Raw genomic sequence first — 24,552 nt, 5'->3', positions numbered from 1 at the left:
TCGTCACCACACTATCGAACCTTATTTTGGTACTTTGAGAATGTATATATTAAAGTATGGCATGTATAGGCTAGAAGTTGTGGGATTATGTTTTGTGATGTATATATTTAGCCATGTGATATGGCTTGGTATGGTTCTGGATATGTCATGGTTTTGGTATAAGATATGTGATGCAATATGATATATTTGATATGTTTTAGTTGGACAAAAGAAATGGTAAATATTAGTAAGTTTTGGCAAGTTTTAGCATGAAATTGAATGATGTATAGAAAGAAATGTTTTGACAAGCTTTTGACTTATGCGTTGATATATATTGGTAAGGCTTATGAGTATGTATTTGATTGGAATTGATATGTCATGAGTGACTTATGTTTTGGTTTGGAATTTGGCCGAATGTTTGTGCATATATACTTATTTCTTTGCTTATAGGTTGACCTAAATTGGGGTGGCAAATTGGCTATTCAAATGGCCTATTTTTTTCCACACGGTAGGGACACGGGCGTGTGTCTCAGCCGTGTGTGACACACGGTCACGTTACACGGCCGTGTGTCCCCTGGGGTACCCTACGAATTTAAAGGCAGTATACCCTCTAGTTCTGACATGGCCTAGACACACGGGTGTGTCTATTGGTCTTTTGTGGCACATGGGTTGGCATACGGGCGTGTGGTTAGCCGTGTGGCCAAGTCAGTAGCCTCCCTAATGTTTACACGGCCTGGCACACGGGCGTGTCTTGTGGTCGTGTGGACAAGTCAGTATGTATGTCCTGTTTCACCACGGCTTAGACACACGGGCATGTCTAATGCCGTGTGAGGCACACGGCCTATTCACACGGGCTTGTGACCTTTTAAAAGATAAAAATTTTTATAAGTTCTGAAAAGTTCGCATGTTATCAATTTAGTCCTAGATGTATGGATTAGACCTTGTATGCTCAGTTTAAGTTTGTAATGAACATGAATGAATGGTATTTTATTGAGTTGAGATGGTATTTGATATTTGGTTGTTTATATCTAAGTTATGAGTCTAGTAATGCCTCTTAACATATTTCGGCGATAGGTACGGGTTAGGGGTGTTACATTGCAACTCAGATTGGTAATCCTTAGGTTATTATTGTGGTAGACTCAAGAAGCACCCATAATTTTGTTGATGTCAAACTGGTTATGAGTTTACATTTTCTAGTAGAGTATCAATGCAAATTAAAGGTCACCATTGTTGATAGGAGCAATGTTTCCACCCATAGGATTTGTAAAGGGGTATCCTGGAAAGCTCAAGGCAACCAATTTGCCATTGATTTTATGGTGTTACCAATAAAGGGATTTTACCTTGTATTGGGAATTCGGTGGTTGTTATCTTTGGCTTCTATAGCTTGGAACTTTGCTTATTTGACAATTAAATTTTCCTACCAAGGGCAATCATGCACGCTTCAAGGAATTATACCTGGTGCTATTCAAATCATGTCTACTGCACAATCTTTAAAGTGCATTTTTATGGTAGGGCATGAATTGGGACCTTGTGCTATGGTCATGACTTCAAGGGATCAAGCTACATTAAGAGTAGCTGCCAATGCTCCTAAGTCAGAATTACAACAACTTCTTGGAAGGTATGCTTATAACACCCATATCCGACTCGATTTACCGGATTCAAATGTACCTCTTGTTTATTTAAAATCCTTTCTAAGATAAAAGGTTTGAATGAAACATTTATCATTTTTCACAGAATCTTAAAGGTAGTATAAAGCCTTACAACATAATTTTTTGATAAAACAAACACATTTTTAGCGTGTATTACTATTTGTCATTTGAAAACATGTTTCTAAAAGTGTCTCTTTGTATGCAGAACATTACCTTCAATTTGCCGCAATGGCGCATACCTAGCTTGGTCCTTCCCGATGCACTAGTTTGATTCATAAAACCTGTATACCAAAAGGCATATATAAGTTCAAAGGAACTTAGTGAGCCTCACTCATTTTTACCTTTAAGCAGAGTTGTAGAATTTCTCGACTCAAGGGTTTTGGATTTCCTTTCAGACCTTGACGAATACTTCTCTGATTCCTAGTTGGCGCAAAACCATATGCCAATTCTCTACGCTTAACTGTCTTATACACATTTCACTGGACTGGCAGATCTCAGGCTTCATACCATATTTCGAATCCGATCACACAAGTTCCTTGCAGATAGTAGTTTGATACACTTCCCAGAATGAAACTCAACAAATACTACTTTTGGCATATTCATTTACAGTGCCCAACATTATCAGAACACCAATTACATTGTATCTTCAACTTAGTCCAAACAAACATACTTGCTTAGAAAAGTACAACATTTTAATTCAAGTAATAGAATCCCAGATGACTTAAATACACGACCTAAGAAATTCCAAGTTTGGCAGACACTTGCACCACAAATATTCCAAATACACAAGGTTCCCTGACATGGAAAATTACAATGGCGAAATCATTAAACGGGTATACTGCTGAGAATCTTTTAGATAATGCCTTATAGATATACCCAGGTCTTACCACAAGGATGGAATATCGACTGTGATATCCCGAATTAGGGCCTAAACGGAATAGTGGTTTTGAAACCACAATTCTGAAGTAGAAAAATTTATTCCGATTAATTTTTATAATTTATTGAGTGATTAGATGCATGTGTTAAAATATCGATAGAAAATTTCATGAACTGCATGTCTAATTTGCCTATTAGGACTTAATTGCAAAAGTTGATAAATATGAGTTTTAGATGTTAAAAGATTTAATTGAAGAGCATAATTGAAGTAGAGGTCCTTAAATGGTAATTATACCATTAGGTTTTCATGGACAAAAGTGGACATACATAGGTAGAAATAACTAAAGTTTTTAATGAAGGGTATTTTAGTCATTTGGTAATTAAAAGATTAAAAAAAAGGAAAAGATGGAAAAATATGTCCATCTTTTTCATTAGGACGAAATTTCAAGTGTTCTCCATAACTATGGTTTGTTTCAAGCTTACAAGCTGTAACACCCCGTACCCGAATCCGTTACCGGAGTCGAACACAAGGTGCACACAGACTTAACTTAATTATTTTCACAGTCCATTTAAAATTTTCCAGACAAGCTGGTTACTGCATCACTGTCGCCTTAAAAATCATATCTTGAGTTTCAAAGCTCGAAAATCAGTTTCGTAATTTTTCCCTGAAATTAGACTCATATTTCCATCTACATATTTTTTTCTAGAATTTTTGGTCTGGCAAATTAGTACATTTTATTAGTTAAAGTCTCCCCTGTTACAGGGATCGACTACACTGACCTTTGCGCATTACGACTTGGATATCTCCCTGTACAGGGCTTCAATACTGATGCCGTTTATTTATATAGAAACTAGACTCAAAGAGGAATCTATACATATATAGCATGACTCCTAATTATCTCTGGTTAATTTATAATGAATTTACAAAGTCGGAACAGGGGATCCAGAAACCGTTCTGGCCCTGTTTCACAAGAACTTTAATATCTCTTAACATATAACTCATATGACCGTTTCGTTTCTTCCATATGAAAGTAGATTCATCAAGGTTCATTTACAGAATTTATTCACTATTTAATTCCATTCCTAAAATTTTTAGTGATTTATCAAATCCACACCACTGCTGCTGTCAGCATCTGTTTTCAAGGTAAACTTTACCTATTTCGTGGTTTCCATGGACCAACTAGAGTTTTGTCATACATAGGTCCACATATAATCATATTTAGCCATTCCAATGGCTGATAATTTGCCCAACACTTCCATTCCAGTCCATAGTCACATCATGAAACCATACATATATACATAAACACAAATGGTCTAATGCCATACTCCACTTTTACGAGCCATTTTCGCATGGCTGTACACACATACATCACAAAACGTACTTGAAAAAAAAAAAAAACAGCAAAGGGTAGTCCTATGTAACACCCCGTACCCGAGCCCGTTACCGGAGTCGAACACAAGGTGCACACAAACTCAGCTAAATTGTTTTCACAGTCCATAAAAATTTTCCAGACTAGCTGGTTACTGCGTCACTGTCGCTTCAAAAATCATATCTTGAGTTTTAAAGCTCGAAAATCAGTTTCGTAATTTTTTCCCGAAACTAGACTCATAATTACATCAACATATTTTTTCTAGAATTTTTGGTCGGGCCAATTAGTACAGTTTATTAGTTAAAGTCTCCCCTGTTGCAGGGATCGACTACACTGACCTTCGTGCGTTACGAATTGGATATCTCCCTGTACAGAGCTTCAATGCTGATGCCGTTTATTTCTATAGAAACTAGACTCAGAGAGGAATCTATACATATATGGCATGACTCATAATTATCTCTGGTTAATTTAAAATGAATTTCTAAAGTCAGAACAGGGGATCCAGAAACCGTTCTGGCCCTGTTTCACGAGAACTTTAATATCTCTTAACATATAATTCATATGACCGTTTCGTTTCTTCCATATGAAAGTAGATTCATCAAGGTTCATTTACATAATTTATTCACTATTTAATTCCATTCCTACAATTTTTAGTGATTTTTCAAATCCATACCACTGCTGCTGTCAGCATCTGTTTTTCAGGTAAACCTTACCTATTTCGTGGTTTCTATGGACCAACTAAAGTTTTGTCATACATAGGTCCACATATAATCATTTTTAGCCATTCCAATGGCTGATCATTTGCTCACACTTCCATTCAGTCCGTAGTCACATCATAAAACCATACATATATACATAAGCACAAATGGTCTAATGCCATACTCCACTTTTACGATCCATTTTCGCATGGTCGCACACACATACATCACAAAAGTACTTAAAACGCAACAAAAGGGTAGTCCTATACATGCCATTTCAAAATCCAACCAAAATATATACCGAAAGGGACTTTGATAGTGTGGGAGACTTGACTTCCGAAATCCCGAGTCCGATAGCTGACGAGCCAAAATCTATAGACAGAGAAAGAGAAATGGAGTAAGCAATTTATGCTTAGTAAGTTAGAGCAAGGATTCCAAAGACAACAAAAGCATAACATTCATATAGCTAACGGATAATTTCATATGCACAAATTCTCAATATCATACTTATTTCACATTCCAACCCCTATATTCATACATAAGGGTTCATCTTAGCCAAATGCCGAAAGCTCATTTCTCGATTGAGCGAATATTATTCAAGGAATCAACTATTCCAAAGCACATACGAACATACCTCGTTGCTGGAATTTTCAAGCGTATTAGCTGAAATTTTACAGCGAGTTCATTCATTCTTGAATCACGATCTTGAGTTTAACCGGATATGGCTACACATTCAAATGCCTTGGGACATAGCCCGTTACATAAGAATCGCACGAATGCCTTCAGGACTCAACCCGAATTAGTAGCTTGCTCGAAAGCCTTCGGATCTTAGTCCGGATTTAGTAACTCGCACGTATGCCGTCGGATCTTAGTCTGGATTTAGTCACTTAGCACAAAGCCTTCGGGACTTAGCCCTGATATCATTCGAATAACCATGTACATTTATCAATAAACCATAACACATTCACATTTCATTTTCATTAGCAAAATTCAGACACAAGTCACTTATCACATTTGTAATTTCGGCTCAATAGCCACACACAAAGAGCATGATTTTAATTTGCTTTAAACATGATCTAATCAATTCGAATTTAAGCTCTATTGCTCAAGAACTTACCTCGGACGTGGTCGAACGATTTCGACGGCTATTCCATGACTTTTCCTTCCTTTATCGGATTTAGCTCCCTTTGCTCTTGAGCTTAATTTAACAAATAAATTGGTTTTATCATGTGAGCATCGAAAGAGGAATTCAAGATACTTAGCCAATATATATACTCATTAGGCATCAAAGTCGCATATGTATGAAATCATGAATCGAACTCAACACATTAGTTAATATTCCTCTTAGCCGAATTTTCTAAGCCAAGAATAGGCATCAATATGCTTGCCTCTAACCGAATGCATGCACACCAATTTCCCCTCATGTGGCCGAATATACATGTCCAATTTGAGGCCAATTATACACTTAATACCACACAAATACAGCATACATTTTACTACTAACGCATTACATATCGTAACTCATTGCACATCTCTCTATTACTTCATAATCGAAGCATCATCAAAAGCAAATATACACCTTGAAATAGCATATATGTCATACCAATACATCGTAATGTAACATATATACATATATATATGCTAGAGCCAATTCTCAAGTGGCTTATATCCAAATATATACACATATCCAAAGCTTAAATCTTACTTACCATGCAACATGCATGAATCATGCTTATGGATATAACATGGCGAATACCACAACACCATACCATTTCAATTTGGTCATGGTAAAACAAAGAACTTAGTATCTCATTCAAAAAAATGCTAAAAGAAAATCTAAGAATCCTCAATCCTCCATCACATGTATCATTATCAAGCTTGATATTTAGCATGCAATGGCATTAACACCATATTCACTTTGGCGAATTTCATTCCCATGGCATAACAAAGATTTGAACCATGGGCTAACAAGAACATCAAGCTAGCAACTAAAACATGCATGAATCTCATGGCACAACCTCAAACTTACCTTAATCTTGATGCAAGTATAGCCAACCTCTTCCTAATCCTCTTCCAAACCAAGTATGAAGCAAAACTCCCTCCTCATCCTTAGTATTTTGGCCAAAAGAGAGTGAAAATGGATGAACAAAATTTTTGTTTTCTTTCCTACCTACACGGTAATGGGGAGGAGAAGCCTTCACACACATTTTTTTTTCCATACTCCTTATTTTATTTATTCCAACATAACCCACTTACCAAACATGTTTCATGACATGATTTTTGCCCATAATTCCTTGCCATGGCGGCCACTAGCTATTGGGGAATTTGACATGCAAGTCCATTGTTTTGCATGCATGCTTTAATTAGTCATCACATTTCCCCATCATACTTTCAAAGTTTACTACTAGGTCCTTTCTAGTGAAATTCACATTTATAACTCTAAATCAAAGTATAAAAAATGTCACATGGGTAACACATTATAGGCAATAAAATAAATATTAAATTATTTTATGCCTCTTTTTTGTGGTCCGAAACCACATTTCGACTAGGGTCGTTTTAAGGCTGTCACAACTCTCCCCACTTTAGAAATTTTCGTCCCGAAAATCTTATCGGTAAATAGGTTTGGATATCGCTCTTTCATAGAGTTCTCGGTTTCCCAAGTAACTTCTTCTATCCGTGTTTGAGCCATAACACTTTCACTAGCGGAACCCTTTTGTTTCGCAACTCTTTCACTTCACGAGCTAGGATACGAATCGGTTCTTCTTCATAACTCAGATCGGCTTGAATTTCAACCTCGATGGACTAATTACGTGTGACGGATCAGATCTATAGCGTCGAAGCATTGAAACATGGAAGACGCTAGAATCTTTTCGAGTTCAGGGGCAAAATCAGGATGACTTTTAAACGACCCTAGTCGAAATGTGGTTTCGGGACCACAAAACCAAGGCATAAAAATAATTTAATATTTATTTTATTGCCTATAATGTGTGTTAACTCATGTGTGATATTTTTATGCTTTGATTTAGAATTATAGATGTGAATTTCACTAGAAAGGACCTAGTAATAAACTTTGAAAGTATGAGGGAAATGTGATGACTAATTAAAGGATGCATGCAAAACAATGGACTTGCATGTCAAATTTCCATAGTTAGTGGCCGCCATGACAAGGATTTATGGGCAAAAATCATGTCATGAAACATGTTTGGTAAATGGGTTATGATGGAAAGAATAAAATAAGGGTATGGAATAAACAATTAATGTTAGTAGATGAGAACAAAAAAAAAAAAAGTGTCCATCTTCCTCCATAGCTTGGCCGAATGTCCTAAAGGAAGAAAGAAAAATTTTGTTCATCTCTTTTCACTCTCTTGTTGGCGAAAATACTAAGGTTAAGGAAGGAGTTTTGCTTCATACTTGGTTTGGAAGAGGATTAGGAAGAGGTTGGCTAAACTTGCATCAAGATTAAGGTATGTTTGAGGTTCATGCATGTTTTTAGTTGCTAGCTTAATGTTCTTGTTAGCCCATGGTTCAAATCCTTGTTATGTCATGGGAATGAAATTCGCCAAAGTGAATGTGGTGTTAATGCCATTGCATGTTAAATAACAAGCTTGAAAGTGATACATGTGATGGAGGATTGAAGATTCTTAGATTTTCTTTTAGCATTTTTTTGAATGAGATACTAAGTTCTTTGTTTCACCATGACCAAATTGAAATGGTGTGGTGTTGTGGTATTCGCCATGATATATCCATAAGTATAATTCATGCATGTTGCATGGTAAGTAAGATTTAAGCTTTGGAAATGTGTATATATTTGGATATAAGCCACTTGAGAATTCGCCCTTGCACCTACATGAATATATGTTTGCACATGATGGATTGGTATGACATATATACTAATTCAAAGTGTATATTTGCTTGTGATGATGTGTTGATTATGAAGTAAATAAGAGATGTGCAATGAATTACGATATGTAATGTGTTAGTAGTAAAATGTATGCTGTTTTTTTTGTGTGGTATTAAGTGTATATTCGCCACATGAGGGTAATTAGTGCATGCATTCGGTTTGAGGCAAGCATATTGATGCCTATTCTTGGCTTAGAAAATTCGCTAAGAGGAATATTAACTAATGTGTTGAGTTCGATTTATGATTTCGCATATATACAACTTTGATGCCTAATGTATATAAGGGCCAAGTACTTTGAACTTCACGTTGATGTTTGAATGTATTGAATTGCTTGTTGTGATGTAAAATGTGCATGACCATTGTGTATTTGAGCTAAAGGATGGCCATATGACCATTTACACTCCTTGTCATATTCGCCATAAGCTATCATGATGAGATTTTAATAAGTTAAATTTGTGTAAATTAGCTCAAGAGCAAAGGGAGCTAAATCCGATAAAGGGAAGGAAAAGTAGTTGAATAGCCGTTAAATCGCTCGACAACATCCAAGGTAAGTCTTCGAGTGATGACCCTACTTGAATTATATCAAAATTATGCTCCTTGTTTGTGTGGCCATTGAGCCGAAATAGTAAAGGTTGATAGATATTTTGTGTTAGAGCTTTAGTAACGAAAATGAACTATGGACGTGTCTTGAATATTGATATATATGTAAGTGAACATTGGAAATATATCGGGCTAAGACCAAGGCATTCGTATGCGAGTTGATATATCCTGCTAAGACCAAGGCATTCGTGCGAGTTGATATATCGGGCTAAGACCAAGGCATTCGTGCGAGTTGATATATCAGGGCTAAGACCAAGGCCTTTGTGCAAGTCACCAAATCCGGTTATGACCAAGGCAATCGTATGAAGTCGCTATATCCGGTTAAATCCGAAAGTATGTGATTCGAAGTGAGCAATCTTGCTGTGAAAATTTCAGCTTATACACTTGTGAAAATTCCAGCAATGAGGTATGTTTGTATGTGCTTGTACTAATTGAATTCTTACAAGTAAGTATGCTAAGTTGATAAACGAGCTACCGGCCTTGGGCTAAGTTGTTCTTTTGTGTATGAACATAAGGGTCGGTGATGTGAAATAAGTATGAGTATGGGAATGTGAATTAGTAAAGTGGTTTAATTAGCCATGTGAATAAAATACCTTAGTCAAAGCTGATTTCATTGCTTGAGACTTACTAAGCATTAAAATGCTTACCCGCTGCTTTGGCTCTCTGTTTTATAGGTTTCGCTTTCGTTAGCTATCGGATTCGGGATCAAAGAAGTCAAGTCATCCACACTATCGAAGCCCCATTTTGGTACAAATTTTGGTTGAACTTTGAAATGGCATGTATAGGACCATCCTTTGTTGAAGGTCATGTACCTTCCGGTTTGTGTAAACTTGGATAGCCATGCTAAAATGGCTTATATAATTTTAGCATAGAACTATAATCGCTTGTATGTTGACCCTTATGAGGTATGGAATTATTTTGAAACGATTAGCCATTGGAATGGTTAATCATGATCACGCTTTGTGCTATGTATGTAAAAAGGGCCAAATTGAATCATGGAAAGTATGAAATAGGTAAAGCCTACTAAAGGCAGATGCTGACAGCAGCAGTGACGTGGATGTGAAAAATCACTAAAAATAGTAGGAATGGTATTAAATAGCAAATAAATTATGTAAGTGTACCTTGATGAATCTACTTTCATATGGAAGAAACGAAATGGTCATATGAGTTATAAGTTAACAGATTTTAAAGTTCTTGTGAAATAGGGCCAGAACGGTTTCTGGATCCCTGTTCCAACTTTGGAAAATCATTGTAAATTAACCAGAGATAATTAGGAGTCATTCCATATATGTGTAGATTCCTCTCTGAGTCTAGTTTCTATAGAAACAAACGGCATTAGTATTGAAGCCCTGTACAGGAGATATCCAATTCGTAACGCACAAAGGTCAGTGTAGTCGATCCCTACAACAGGCGAGACTTTAACTAATAAACTGTACTAATTGGCTCGACCAAAATTCTAGAAAAAATATGTAGATGGACATATGAGTCTAGTTTCAGGAAAATTTACGGAACTGATTTTCGAGTTGTAAAACTCAAGTTATGAATTTTGGAGCGACTAGTACTCAGATTGGCAGCTTGTCTGAAAATTGTCAATAAGTGGGTTGAAGTTCTGTTAACACCTCGCTCGACTCGCGACGGTCTCGGGTTCGGGTGTTACAATTTTATTGGTATCAGAGCTACGGTTTAGTCGATTCTAGGACTACCGTAATGCGTTTGGGGTCTAGCTATACATGCCATTTTATGTGATTATATGATAGTGTGGTGATTTCGACGCTTGAACTTGTGTTTATTTATAGTAATGGATCCCGATCCCAACCGAGCGATAGCTGATGATGTGGAGAGTGTGGCGCTGCTCCCATAAGGGACAGCGGCCATGACTCTCAACCTGTTGCTAGCAATCCGAATGACGAGGCTAGACAAGCCTTTTATAGCGTGATGAATGATTGGTTCAACCAATACATTCGAACTAATACTACTGTTCCACAACCTCCATTCCCAACAAACACATTTCAGACCTACAATGCCTCCGTAATTGACCAAATAAGGTCGAATAAGCCCCAGTTGATAGAATCCAAAACATGGGGCTCTTGAATTTAAAGCTACGGATAGTGATGATGCCGAGCAAGTCAATTTTGGTTGGACAACACGATCCGTACTGATGAGCTATCTTGTACACCGATGAATGCCTAAAGTGTACCATCTCCTTGCTACGTGATTACGCCTACTATTGGTGGAGTACTCGACTTGTTGTGCCCGCTGAACAAGTAACTTGGGAGTTCTTCCAAACCGAGTTTCGAAAAAGTATATCACCGAGATTTATGGACCAAAACGAAAGGAATTTCTCGAACTTAAACAAGGTTCCATGTCGGTTATCGACTATGAACGAAAATTCGTGAGGCTTAGCCAGACGCGCGAGAATGCATTTCTTCGAAGTCGTGATGTGTAAACGCTCAAGATGGACTGAATGATGAGATAAAGTCTGTATGTTGGCATTTTGGAAATCGAGAGTTTGTGACTCTCGTCGAGCGAGCGATGCAAAGCCGAGGAGTTTAGTATGGAGAAAAGGAAAGCGGAAGGGAGCAAGGGAGTTTCAGAAGAGGTATTCGGGAAGCCCTTCCAACAAATCATCAAAGAAACTTAGAGATGGCTTAGGCCGATCTAGAGACACTTCGGCTTTTCTAGACGAGATCGCGACGACCCCGTGTGACACACGAATCACTTCGATCGCCGAGAGTGGGAATGATCGACGAGAGAGGACGGAGTGCCGATTGTGGCAAATGGCATTTTGAAGTCAGAGATTCCGTGACCGCCTCTGTTACAAGTGTGGATCAGTTGACCACTTCATTAAAGATTGCCCGAGGTTGTCCGAATGAATGTAGATCGGAGTGGGAAACCGGTACTACCACCGCCGAGGTAGACCATCCGGAAATACGGCAAGGCTAGTGGTGGTCGAGAGGATCTAGAGATGTTGCGACCAGATCCGAGGCTCGCTCCAGCTATGACTTATGCTATACGCAAGACGCGAGGATGCCTCCTCGCCAGATGTTATTCTGGTACTTTCACTCTCTTTGATACTAATGTGATTGCTTTGATTGACCTCGGTTCTACTCATTCTTATATATGCGAAACCTTAGCATCCAAAGAAGACTTTGCCTATTGAGTCTCATCGAGTTCGTAATTCGGTGTCAAATCCTTTGGGTCGTTATGTGCTGGTCGACAAAGTGTGTAAGAAATGCCCCTAGTAATTCGAGGTACTGCTTTCCGGCGGACTTGATGCTTTTGCCGCTCGATGAATTTGATGTTATTCTTGGGTTGGATTGGTTGACCGTGCATGATGCGGTTGTGAATTGCAAAAGCAAGACTATTGATTTGAGATGCTAAACAACGAGATGATCCGAGTTGAGTCTACGAACTTGAAGGGTTGCCGGTGTAATATCATCAATGTTGGCCCGTAAATATGTAAGAAAAGGTGTGAAGCATACCTTATGTATGTACTTGATGATAAGGAGTTAGGAATAGAACCCAAATCATGCTTGGGTGGTTTGTGAATACCGGACGCTTTTTCCCGAAGAATTGCGGGTTTGCCACTGTTCGGAGATAGAGTTTGGCATTGAGCTTGTACCAGGACCACACCGATTTCGATAGCTCCATATCGTATGGCACCAACGGAATTAAAGGAGTTGAAAGCTCGGTTGCAAGAGTTGATGGATAGAGGTTTTGCTCGCCTGAGTTTTTCACCTTGGGGTGCACCGGTGTTGTTTGTGAAAAGAAGGACGGAACCATGAGGTTGTGCATCGACTATCGCCGCCTTAATAAAGTGACAATAAAGAACAAGTATCCGTTACCACGATCGATGATTTGTTCGATCAATCAAGGAGCCTCGGTGTTCTCAAAAATAGATTTGAGATCGGGCTATTATCGATTCATGAATCCGAGATTCGGACATACCCAAAACTGCCTTCAGAACGAGATATGGTCACTACGAGTTCTTAGTGATGCCATTTGGGCTCACTAATGCCCCTGCGGTATTTATGGATTTGATGAATCGGATCTTCAGATCATATTTGGATCGGTTCGTAGTTGTGTTCATCGACGACATCTTGGTCTATTCAAGAGATGAGACCAACATGCGAGCACCGAGATTAGTGTTGCAAATTTTACGGATAAGCGTTATATGCTAAGTTTAGCAAGTGTGAGTTCGTTAAGAGAGGTTAGCTTCTTGGGTCACGTGGTATCGTGATCGGTATTCGAGTCGACCCAAGCAAAATTTCAGCCATACTTAATCGAAACCTCCAAGAAATATTATCGAGGTTCGGAGCTTTTTGGGACTTGCTTACATTACCGACGGTTTGTAAAAGGATTCTCGATGATAGCCACACCCATGACTTAAACCGCTTGTAAAGATGTCAAGTTTGAATGGACGGAAAAGTGTCGAAAAGTTTTGACCAATTGAAAACTCATTTGACGGAAGCTCCAAAGATTAGTACTGACCCGAATCGGCAAAGAGTTTGTCATCTATAGTGACGCCTCCCTACTTGGGTTAGGTTGCGTATTGATGCAAGAAGGTCGAGTTGTGGCCTATGCGTCGAGACAATTAAAGCCACATGAGAAAAATTATCCGACCCATGATCTCGAATTGGTCGCCATCGATTCGCTTTAAAGATATGGCGACATTACTTATTTGGTGAGAAGTGCCATGTGTATTCGGATCACAAAAGTCTCAAATATTTGATGACTCAAAGAGACTTAAATCTGCGACAAAGACGTTGGCTCGAGCTGTTAAAGGATTATGAGCTGGTCATTGACTATCACCCGGGAAAGGCTAATGTGGTTGCGGATGCCTTAAGCCGGAAATCACTGTTTGCTTTACGAGCGATGAATGTACACTTGTCTATCCTACCCGACAATGTGTTAGTAGCCGAATTAACAGCCAAACCATTGTTGACTCATCAAATTCGTGAAGCTCAGAAAGTTGATGAGGAGTTGCGTGCAAAACGGGCTGAGTGTGTTCGAACAAGGAATCGGAGTTTCAAATTGATGATGACGATTGTTTGAGGTTCGAAGTCGCTTGTGTGTTCCAAAGAATTGAACTTATTTCGATAATTCGAACGAAGCTCATTGTAGCCGAATGGCAATCCACCGGGAGTACGAAGATGTACAATGAGTTGAAACGTCGGTTTTGGTGGCATGGTATGAAACGAGACATCTCGACTTTGTTGCAAGATGTTTAATATGTCAACAAGTGAAAGCGGAGCATCAAGTGCCTTGTGGTTACTTCATAGATCACGATACCCGAGTGGAAATGGGATCGAGTCACAATGGACTTTGTGTCCGGATTTGCCGTTGTCGCAAGTAAGAAGGATGCAATTTGGGTTATTATTGATAGATCGACTAAGTCGGCTCACTTTATCCTCGTATGCGTATGGATTTTCATTGGATAAACTAGCTGAATTGTACGTTTCTCGTTGTGAGATTACACGGGTACCGATTTACATTGTGTCGGATAGAGATCCGAGGTTCACCTCGCGATTTTGGAAGAAATTACAAGAAGCATTGGGCACCAAGTTGCATTTCAAAGACCGCCTTTCACCCCCAAACCGATGGTCAATCCGAGCGTATAATTGAGATACTTGAGGATATGTTGAGATGTTGCATCCTCGAGTTCGGTGGTTCGTGGGAACGGTACCTACCTTTGATTGAATTCGCCACAACAATAGTTTTCAATCAAGTATTAAGATGGCGCCTTACGAGGCTTTGTACGGGCGTAAATGCCGTACACCATTGTTTTGGACCGAGCTCGGTGAGAACAAAATTTTTGGAGTGGATTTGATTAAAGATGCTTTGAGCAGTAAAGCAAAAGTAATCCGTGAAAATCAAGATAGCCTCCGATCGTCGTAAATCGTATGCGGATCTGAAACGAAAGGACATTGAGTATCGTGGGAGATAAAGTGTTTCTTAAAGTTTCGCCGTGGAAAAGATACTCAGATTCTACCGTAAGGGCAAGTTGAGCCGAGATTCATTGGGCCGCATTGAAATCTCCGAACGAGTTGGCCCAGCCATGTGATCGTTTGATCTTGCCCCGAACTTGAAAAGATTCACAACGCCTTCCATGTTTCAATGCTTCGACGCTATAGATCTGATCCGTCGCACGTAATTAGTCCATCGAGGTTGAAATTCAAGCCGATATGAGATATGAAGAAGAACCGATTCAGTATCCTAGCTCGTGAAATGAAAGAGTTGCAAAACAAAAGGGTTCCGCTAGTGAAAGTGTTATGGCTCAAACACGGATAGAAGAAGCTACTTGGGAACCCGAGAACTCTATGAAAGAGCAATATCCAAACCTATTTACGGTAAGATTTTCGGGACGAAAATTTCTAAAGTGGGGAGAGTTGTGACACCTTAAAAACGACCCTAGTCGAAATGTGGTTTCGGGACCACAAAACCAAGGCATAAAAATAATTTAATATTTATTTTATTGCCTATAATGTGTGTTAACTCATGTGTGATATTTTTATGCTTTGATTTAGAATTATAGATGTGAATTTCACTAGAAAGGACCTAGTAATAAACTTTGAAAGTATGAGGGAAATGTGTGATGACTAATTAAAGGATGCATGCAAAACAATGGACTTGCATGTCAAATTTCCCCATAGCTAGTGGCGGCCATGACAAGGATTTATGGGCAAAAATCATGTCATGAAACATGTTTGGTAAATGGGTTATGATGGAAAGAATAAAATAAGGGTATGGAATAAACAATTAATGTTAGTAGATGAGAAACAAAAAAAAAAAAAGTGTCCATCTTCCTCCATAGCTTGGCCGAATGTCCTAAAGGAAGAAAGAAAAATTTTGTTCATCTCTTTTCACTCTCTTGTTGGCCGAAAATACTAAGGTTAAGGAAGGAGTTTTGCTTCATACTTGGTTTGGAAGAGGATTAGGAAGAGGTTGGCTAAACTTGCATCAAGATTAAGGTATGTTTGAGGTTCATGCATGTTTTTAGTTGCTAGCTTAATGTTCTTGTTAGCCCATGGTTCAAATCCTTGTTATGTCATGGGAATGAAATTCGCCAAAGTGAATGTGGTGTTAATGCCATTGCATGTTAAATAACAAGCTTGAAAGTGATACATGTGATGGAGGATTGAAGATTCTTAGATTTTCTTTTAGCATTTTTTTGAATGAGATACTAAGTTCTTTGTTTCACCATGACCAAATTGAAATGGTGTGGTGTTGTGGTATTCGCCATGATATATCCATAAGTATAATTCATGCATGTTGCATGGTAAGTAAGATTTAAGCTTTGGAAATGTGTATATATTTGGATATAAGCCACTTGAGAATTCGCCCTTGCACCTACATGAATATATGTTTGCACATGATGGATTGGTATGACATATATACTAATTCAAAGTGTATATTTGCTTGTGATGATGTGTTGATTATGAAGTAAATAAGAGATGTGCAATGAATTACGATATGTAATGTGTTAGTAGTAAAATGTATGCTGTTTTTTTGTGTGGTATTAAGTGTATATTCGCCACATGAGGGGTAATTAGTGTGCATGCATTCGGTTTGAGGCAAGCATATTGATGCCTATTCTTGGCTTAGAAAATTCGCTAAGAGGAATATTAACTAATGTGTTGAGTTCGATTTATGATTTCGTACATATACAACTTTGATGCCTAATGTATATAAGGGCCAAGTACTTTGAACTTCACGTTGATGTTTGAATGTATTGAATTGCTTGTTGTGATGTAAAATGTGCATGACCATTGTGTATTTGAGCTAAAGGATGGCCATATGACCATTTACACTCCTTGTCATATTCGCCATAAGCTATCATGATGAGATTTTAATAAGTTAAATTTGTGTAAATTAGCTCAAGAGCAAAGGGAGCTAAATCCGATAAAGGGAAGGAAAAGTAGTTGAATAGCCGTCGAAATCGCTCGACAACATCCAAGGTAAGTCTTCGAGTGATGACCCTACTTGAATTATATCAAAATTATGCTCCTTGTTTGTGTGGCCATTGAGCCGAAATAGTAAAGGTTGATAGATATTTTGTGTTAGAGCTTTAGTGCTTGAAAATGAACTATGGACGTGTCTTGAATATTGATATATATGTAAGTGAACATTGGAAATATATCCGGGCTAAGACCCAAGGCATTCGTGCGAAGTTGATATATCCGGCTAAGACCAAGGCATTAAATGAAGTTGATATATCCGGCTAAGACCGAAGGCCTTTGTGCAAGTCACCAAACCGGGTTATGACCAAGGCAATCGTATGAGTCGCTATATCCGGTTAAATCCGAAAGTATGTGATTCGAAGTGAGCAATCTTGCTGTGAAAATTTCAGCTTATACACTTGTGAAAATTCCAGCAATGAGGTATGTTTGTATGTGCTTGTACTAATTGAATTCTTACAAGTAAGTATGCGCTAAGTTGATAAACGAGCTACCTACCTTGGGCTAAGTTGTTCTTTTGTGTATGAACATAAGGGTCGGTGATGTGAAATAAGTATGAGTATGGGAATGTGAATTAGTAAAGTGGTTTAATTAGCCATGTGAATAAAATACCTTAGTCAAAGCTGATTTCATTGCTTGAGACTTACTAAGCATTAAAATGCTTACCCGTTGCTTTGGCTCTCTGTTTTATAGGTTTTTCGTTAGCTATCGGATTCGGGATCAAAGAAGTCAAGTCATCCACACTATCGAAGCCCCATTTTGGTACAAATTTTGGTTGAACTTTGAAATGGCATGTATAGGACCATCCTTTGTTGAAGGTCATGTACCTTCCGGTTTGTGTAAACTTGGATAGCCATGCGAAAATGGCTTATATCGTTTTAGCATAGAACTATAATCGTTTGTATGTTGACCCTTATGAGGTATGGAATTATTTTGAAACGATTAGCCATTGGAATGGTTAATCATGATCACGCTTTGTGCTATGTATGTAAAAAGGGCCAAATTGAATCATGGAAAGTATGAAATAGGTAAAGCCTACTAAAGGCAGATGCTGACAGCAGCAGTGACGTGGATGTGAAAAATCACTAAAAATAGTAGGAATGGTATTAAATAGCAAATAAATTATGTAAGTGTACCTTGATGAATCTACTTTCATATGGAAGAAACGAAATGGTCATATGAGTTATAAGTTAACAGATTTTAAAGTTCTTGTGAAATAGGGCCAGAACGGTTTCTGGATCCCCTGTTCCAACTTTGGAAAATCATTGTAAATTAACCAGAGATAATTAGGAGTCATTCCATATATGTGTAGATTCCTCTCTGAGTCTAGTTTCTATAGAAACAAACGGCATTAGTATTGAAGCCCTGTACAGGAGATATCCAATTCGTAACGCACAAAGGTCAGTGTAGTCGATCCCTACAACAGGCGAGACTTTAACTAATAAACTGTACTAATTGGCTCGACCAAAAATTCTAGAAAAAAATATGTAGATGGACATATGAGTCTAGTTTCAGGAAAAATTTACGGAACTGATTTTCGAGTTGTAAAACTCAAGTTATGAATTTTGGAGCGACTAGTACTCAGATTGGCAGCTTGTCTGAAAATTGTCAATAAGTGGGTTGAAGTCTGTTAACACCTCGCGTTCGACTCCGGCGACGGTCTCGGGTTCGGGGTGTTACAAAATCAACCGATACGCAACTGGGCCAACTCGTTCGGAGATTTCGTACGGCCCAATGAATCTCGGGCTCAACTTGCCCTTATGGCCGAATCTGAGTATCTTTTTCCACGGTGAAACTTTAAGAAACACTTTATCTCCCACCTGATACTCAATGTCCTTTCGTTTCAAATCGCGTCACGATTTACGACGATCGTGGCGCCTTTAGACTTTCACGTATTACCTTTACCTTCTGTTCAGCATCTTTAATCAAATCCACTCTGAAAATTTTGTTTTCACCGAGCTCGGTCCAAAACAATGGTGTACGGCATTTACGCCCGTACAAAGCCTCGTAAGGCGCCATCTTAATACTTGATTGAAAACTATTGTTGTAAGCGAATTCAATCAAAGGTAGGTACCGTTCCCATGAACCACTGAACTCGAGGATGCAACATCTCAACATATCCTCAAGTATCTGAATTATCCGCTCGGATTGACCATCGGTTTGGGGGTGAAAGGCGGTGCTGAAATGCAACTTGGTACCCAAAGCTTCTTGCAATTTCTTCCAAAATCGCGAGGTGAACCTCGGATCTCTATCCGACACAACAGAAATTGGTACCCCGTGTAATCTCACAATCTGAGAAACGTACTATTCAGCTAGTTTATCCAATGAAAAATCCGTACGCACAGGGATAAAGTGAGCCGACTTAGTCAATCTATCAATGACAACCCAAATCGCATCCTTCTTACTTGCTGACAATGGTAGTCCGGACACAAAGTCCATTGTGATTCGATCCCATTTCCACTCGGGTATCGTGATCGGCTAAAGTAACCCTGAAGGCACTTGATGTTCCGCTTTCACTTGTTGACATATTAAACATCTCGAAACAAAGTCGGAGATGTCTCGTTTCATACCATGCCACCAAAACCGACGTTTCAAATTGTTGTACATCTTCGTACTCCCCGGGTGGATTGCCATTCGGCTACAATGGGCTTCGTTCAGAATTATCGAAATAAGTTCCGAATTCTTTGGAACACACAAACGACTTCTGAACCTCAAACAATCGTCATCATCAATTTGAAACTCCGATTCCTTGTTCAGAACACACTCAGCCCGTTTTGCAAGCAACTCCTCATCAACTTTCTGAGCTTCACAAATTTGATGAGTCAACAATGGTTTGGCCTTTAATTCGGCTACTAACACATTGTCGGGCAGAATGGACAAGTATACATTCATAGCTCGTAAAGCAAACCGTGATTTTCGGCTTAAGGCGTCCGCAACCACATTAGCCTTTCCCGGGTGATAATCAATGACAAGCTCATAATCTTTTAACAACTCGAGCCAACGTCTTTGTCGCAAATTTAAGTCTCTTTGGGTCATCAAAATATTTGAGACTTTTGTGATCCGAATACACATGGCACTTCTCACCAAATAAGTAATGTCGCCATATCTTTAAGGCGAATACGATGGCAGCCAATTCGAGATCATGGGTCGGATAATTTTTCTCATGTGGCTTTAATTGTCTCGACACATAGGCCACAACTCGACCTTCTTGCATCAATACGCAACCTAACCCAAGTAGGGAGGCGTCACTATAGATGACAAACTCTTTGCGATTCGATTTGTACTAGTCTTGGAGCTTAGTCAAATGAGTTTTCAATTGGTCAAAACTTTTTCGACAGCTTTTCCGTCCATTCAAACTTGACATCTTTTCTCAAGCGGTTTCGTCATGGGTGTGGCTATCATCGAGAATCCTTTTACAAACCGTCGGTAGTAACCGCAAGTCCCAAAAAGCTCGAACCTCAAGAATATTTCTTGGAGGTTTCAGTTAAGTATGGCTGAAATTTTGCTCGGGTCAACTCGAATACCGATCTGAGATACCACATGACCCAAGAAGCTAACCTCTCTTAACCGTAACTCACACTTGCTGAACTTAGCATATAACTGCTTATCCCGTAAAATTTGCAACACTAATCTCAGGTGCTCGCATGTTCGGTCTCATCTCTTGAATAGACCAAGATGTCGTCAATGAACACAACTACGAACCGATCCAAATATGATCTGAAGATCCGATTCATCAAATCCATAAATACCGCCGGGGCATTAGTGAGCCCAAACGGCATCACTAAGAACTCGTAGTGACCATATCTCGCTCAAGGCAATTTTGGGTATGTCCGAATCTCGGATTCATGAATCGATAATAGCCCGATCTCAAATCTATTTTTGAGAACACCGAGGCTCCTTCAGTTGATCGAACAAATCATCGATACTGTGATAACGGATATTTGTTCTTTATTGTCACTTTATTGTCGGCGATAGTCGATGCACAACCTCATGGTTCCGTCCTTCTTTTCACAAACAACTTTGGTGCACCCCAAGGTGAAAAACTCAAGGCGAGCAAAACCTCTATCCACCAACTCTTGCAACCGAGCTTTCAACTCCTTTAATTCCGTTGGTGCCATACGATACGGAGCTATCGAAATCGGTGTGGTCCGGTACAAGCTCAATACCAAACTCTATCTCCGAGCAGTGGCAAACCCGGCAATTCTTGGGAAAAACATCCGGGTATTCACAAACCACCGCGCAGATTCGGTTTTATTTCTAACTCCTTATCATCAAGTACATATGCAAGGTATGCTTCACACCCTTTTCTTACATATTTCGGGCCAACATTGATGATATTACGGTGGCAACCCCTTCAAGTCTCGTAGACTCAACTCGGATCATCTCGTTATTTCGCATCTCAAATCAATAGTCTTGCTTTTGTAATTCACAACCGCATCATGCACGGTCAACCAATCCAACCCAAGAATAACATCAAATTCATCGAACGGCAAAAGCATCAAGTCCATGAAAACAGAACCTCGAATTACTAGGGGCATTTCTTACACACTTTGTCGACCAAAGACGTAACGACCCAAAGGATTTGACACCGAATTACGAACTCGAGAGACTCACTAGGTAAAGTCATTGGATGCGAAGGTTTCGCATATATAAGAATGAGTGAACCGAGGGTCAATCAAAGCAATCACATTAGTATCAAAGAGAGTGAAAGTACGTAATAACATCTGGCGAGGAAACATCCTCGCGGGCACGTATAGCATAAGCTCTAGCAGGAGCGCGAGCCTCGGATCTGGTCGTAGCATCTCTAGATCCTCTCTGACCACCACTAGCATTGCCCATATTTCTAGATGGTCTACCTCGAGCGATGGTAGTGCCCGTTTCCCACTCGATCTACATTCATTCGAGACAACCTCGGGCAATCTTTAATGAAGTGGTCAACTGATCCGCACTTGTAACGAGAGCGGTCACGGAATCTACAACTTCGAATGCCATTTGCCACAATGTCGACACTCGTTCTATCTCGACGTTCATTCCCAACACCGGCAACAAAGTGCCTCGTGTACCCATTGTGGGGTCGATCACGATCTCGTCTAAAAGGCCGAAGTGCCTCTTGACCGCCCACATCATCTCGAAATTTCTTCGATGCTGTTGAAGAGACTTTCCGAGGATCTTTACTGAAACTCTCCAATTCCCACATCAACTTTTTGTTTTTCTTTTCTAAGCTCCTCGGCTTTACAAGCTCGCTCGACAAGTACTACGAACTCTCGTATTTCAAGAATGCCCACGAACATTTTTATATCTTCATTCAGCCCATCCTCGAAGCGTTTACACATGATAGCCTCGGACGAAACACATTCCGGCGTGTCTACTAAGTCTAACAAATTTTCGCTCGTAGTCAAGAATCGACATAGAACCTTGCTTAAGCTCAAGAAATTCCTTCCATTTTGATCAACAAATCTCGATCGATATACTTATTCAAACTCGGTTTGGAAAAACTCCCAAGTTACTTGCTCTCGGGACACAACAAGTCGAGTACTCCACCAATAGTAGGCGTAATCGCGTAGCAAGGAGATAGTACACTTTAGGCATTCATCGGTGTACAAGATAGCTCATCGAGTGCCGGAGAGTGTTGTCCAACCAAAATTCAGCTTGCTCGGCGTCGTCGCTATCCGTAGCCTTAAATTCAGTAGCCCGTGTTTCGGATTCTATCAAGCTGGGGCTTACTTGACCTTATTTGGTCGGGCCACGGAGGCATTATAGGTGCGGGGTTGTATTTGTTGGGAATGGAGGTTGTGGAGCAGCCAGTATTTGTTCGAATGTATTGGTTAAACCAATCATTCATCACGCTATAGAAAGCTTGTCTAGCTTCATCATTAGGATTACTAGCATTAGGTTGAGAGTCCGCCGGAGCTATCCCTTGTCGGGAGCAGCGCTACACTCTCAAGATCATCACTACCGCTTCGGTCGGGATCGGGATCCATTACTATAAATAAACACATTTCAATTGTCGAAATCACCACACTATCAAATAATCACATAAAATGGCATGTATAGCTAGACCCAACACATTACGGTAGTCCTAGAACCGACTAAACCGTAGCTCGATACCAATAAAATTGTAACACCTGCGTGCAGAGCCCGTTCTGGGAGTCGAACACAAGGTGCACACAAACTCAGCTAAATTGTTTTCACAGTCCATAAAATTTTCCAGACTAGCTGGTTACTGCGTCACTGTCGCTTCAAAAATCATATCTTGAGTTTTAAAGCTCAAAAATCAGTTTCGTAATTTTTCCCGAAACTAGACTCATAATTCCATCAACATATTTTTTCTAGAATTTTGGTCGGGCCAATTAGTACAGTTTATTAGTTAAAGTCTCCCCTGTTGCAGGGATCGACTACACTGACCTTCATACGTTACGAATTGGATATCTCCCTGTAGAGGGCTTCAATGCTGATGTCGTTTATTTCTATAGAAACTAGACTCAGAGAGGAATCTATACATATATGGCATGACTCATAATTATCTCTGGTTAATTTAAAATGAATTTCTAAAGTCGGAACAGGGGATCCAGAAACCGTTCTGGCCCTGTTTCACGAGAACTTTAATATCTCTTAACATATAATTCATATGACCGTTTCGTTTCTTCCATATGAAATTAGATTCATCAAGGTTCATTTACATAATTTATTCACTATTTAATTCCATTATTCATCAAGGTTCATTTACATAATTTATTCACTATTTAATTCCATTCCTACAATTTTTAGTGATTTTTCAAATCCACACCACTGCTGCTGTCATCATCTGTTTTTCAGGTAAACCTTACCTATTTCGTGGTTTCTATGGACCAACTAAAGTTTTATCATACATAGGTCCACATATAATCATTTTTAGCCATTCCAATGGCTGATCATTTGCTCACACTTCCATTCAGTCCGTAGTCACATCATAAAACCATACATATATACATAAGCACAAATGGTCTAATGCCATACTCCACTTTTACGATCCATTTTCGCATGGTCGGTACACATACATCACAAAAGTACTTAAAACGCAACAAAAGGGTAGTCCTATACATGCCATTTCAAAATCCAACCAAAATATATACCGAAAGGGACTTTGATAGTGTGGGAGACTTGACTTCCGAAATCCGAGTCCGATGGTGACGAGCCAAAATCTATAGACAGAGAAACAGAAAGCGGAGTAAGCAATTTATGCTTAGTAAGTTAGAGCAAGGGATTCCAGCACAACAAAAGCATAACATTCATATAGCTAACGGATAATTTCATATGCACAAATTCTCAATATCATACTTATTTCACATTCCAACCCCTATATTCATACATAAGGGTTCATCTTAGCCAAATGCCAAAGCTCATTTCTCGATTGAGCGAATATTATTGAAGGAATCAACTATTCCAAAGCACATACGAACATACCTCGTTGCTGGAATTTTCAAGCGTATTAGCTGAAATTTTACAGCAGGTTCATTCATTCTTGAATCACGTATCTTGAGT

This window comes from Gossypium arboreum, chromosome 1 (assembly GCF_025698485.1).
Source record: "Gossypium arboreum isolate Shixiya-1 chromosome 1, ASM2569848v2, whole genome shotgun sequence".
In the NCBI taxonomy this organism is placed as follows: Eukaryota; Viridiplantae; Streptophyta; class Magnoliopsida; order Malvales; family Malvaceae; genus Gossypium; species Gossypium arboreum.
This window is presented reverse-complemented; position numbering follows the sequence as displayed.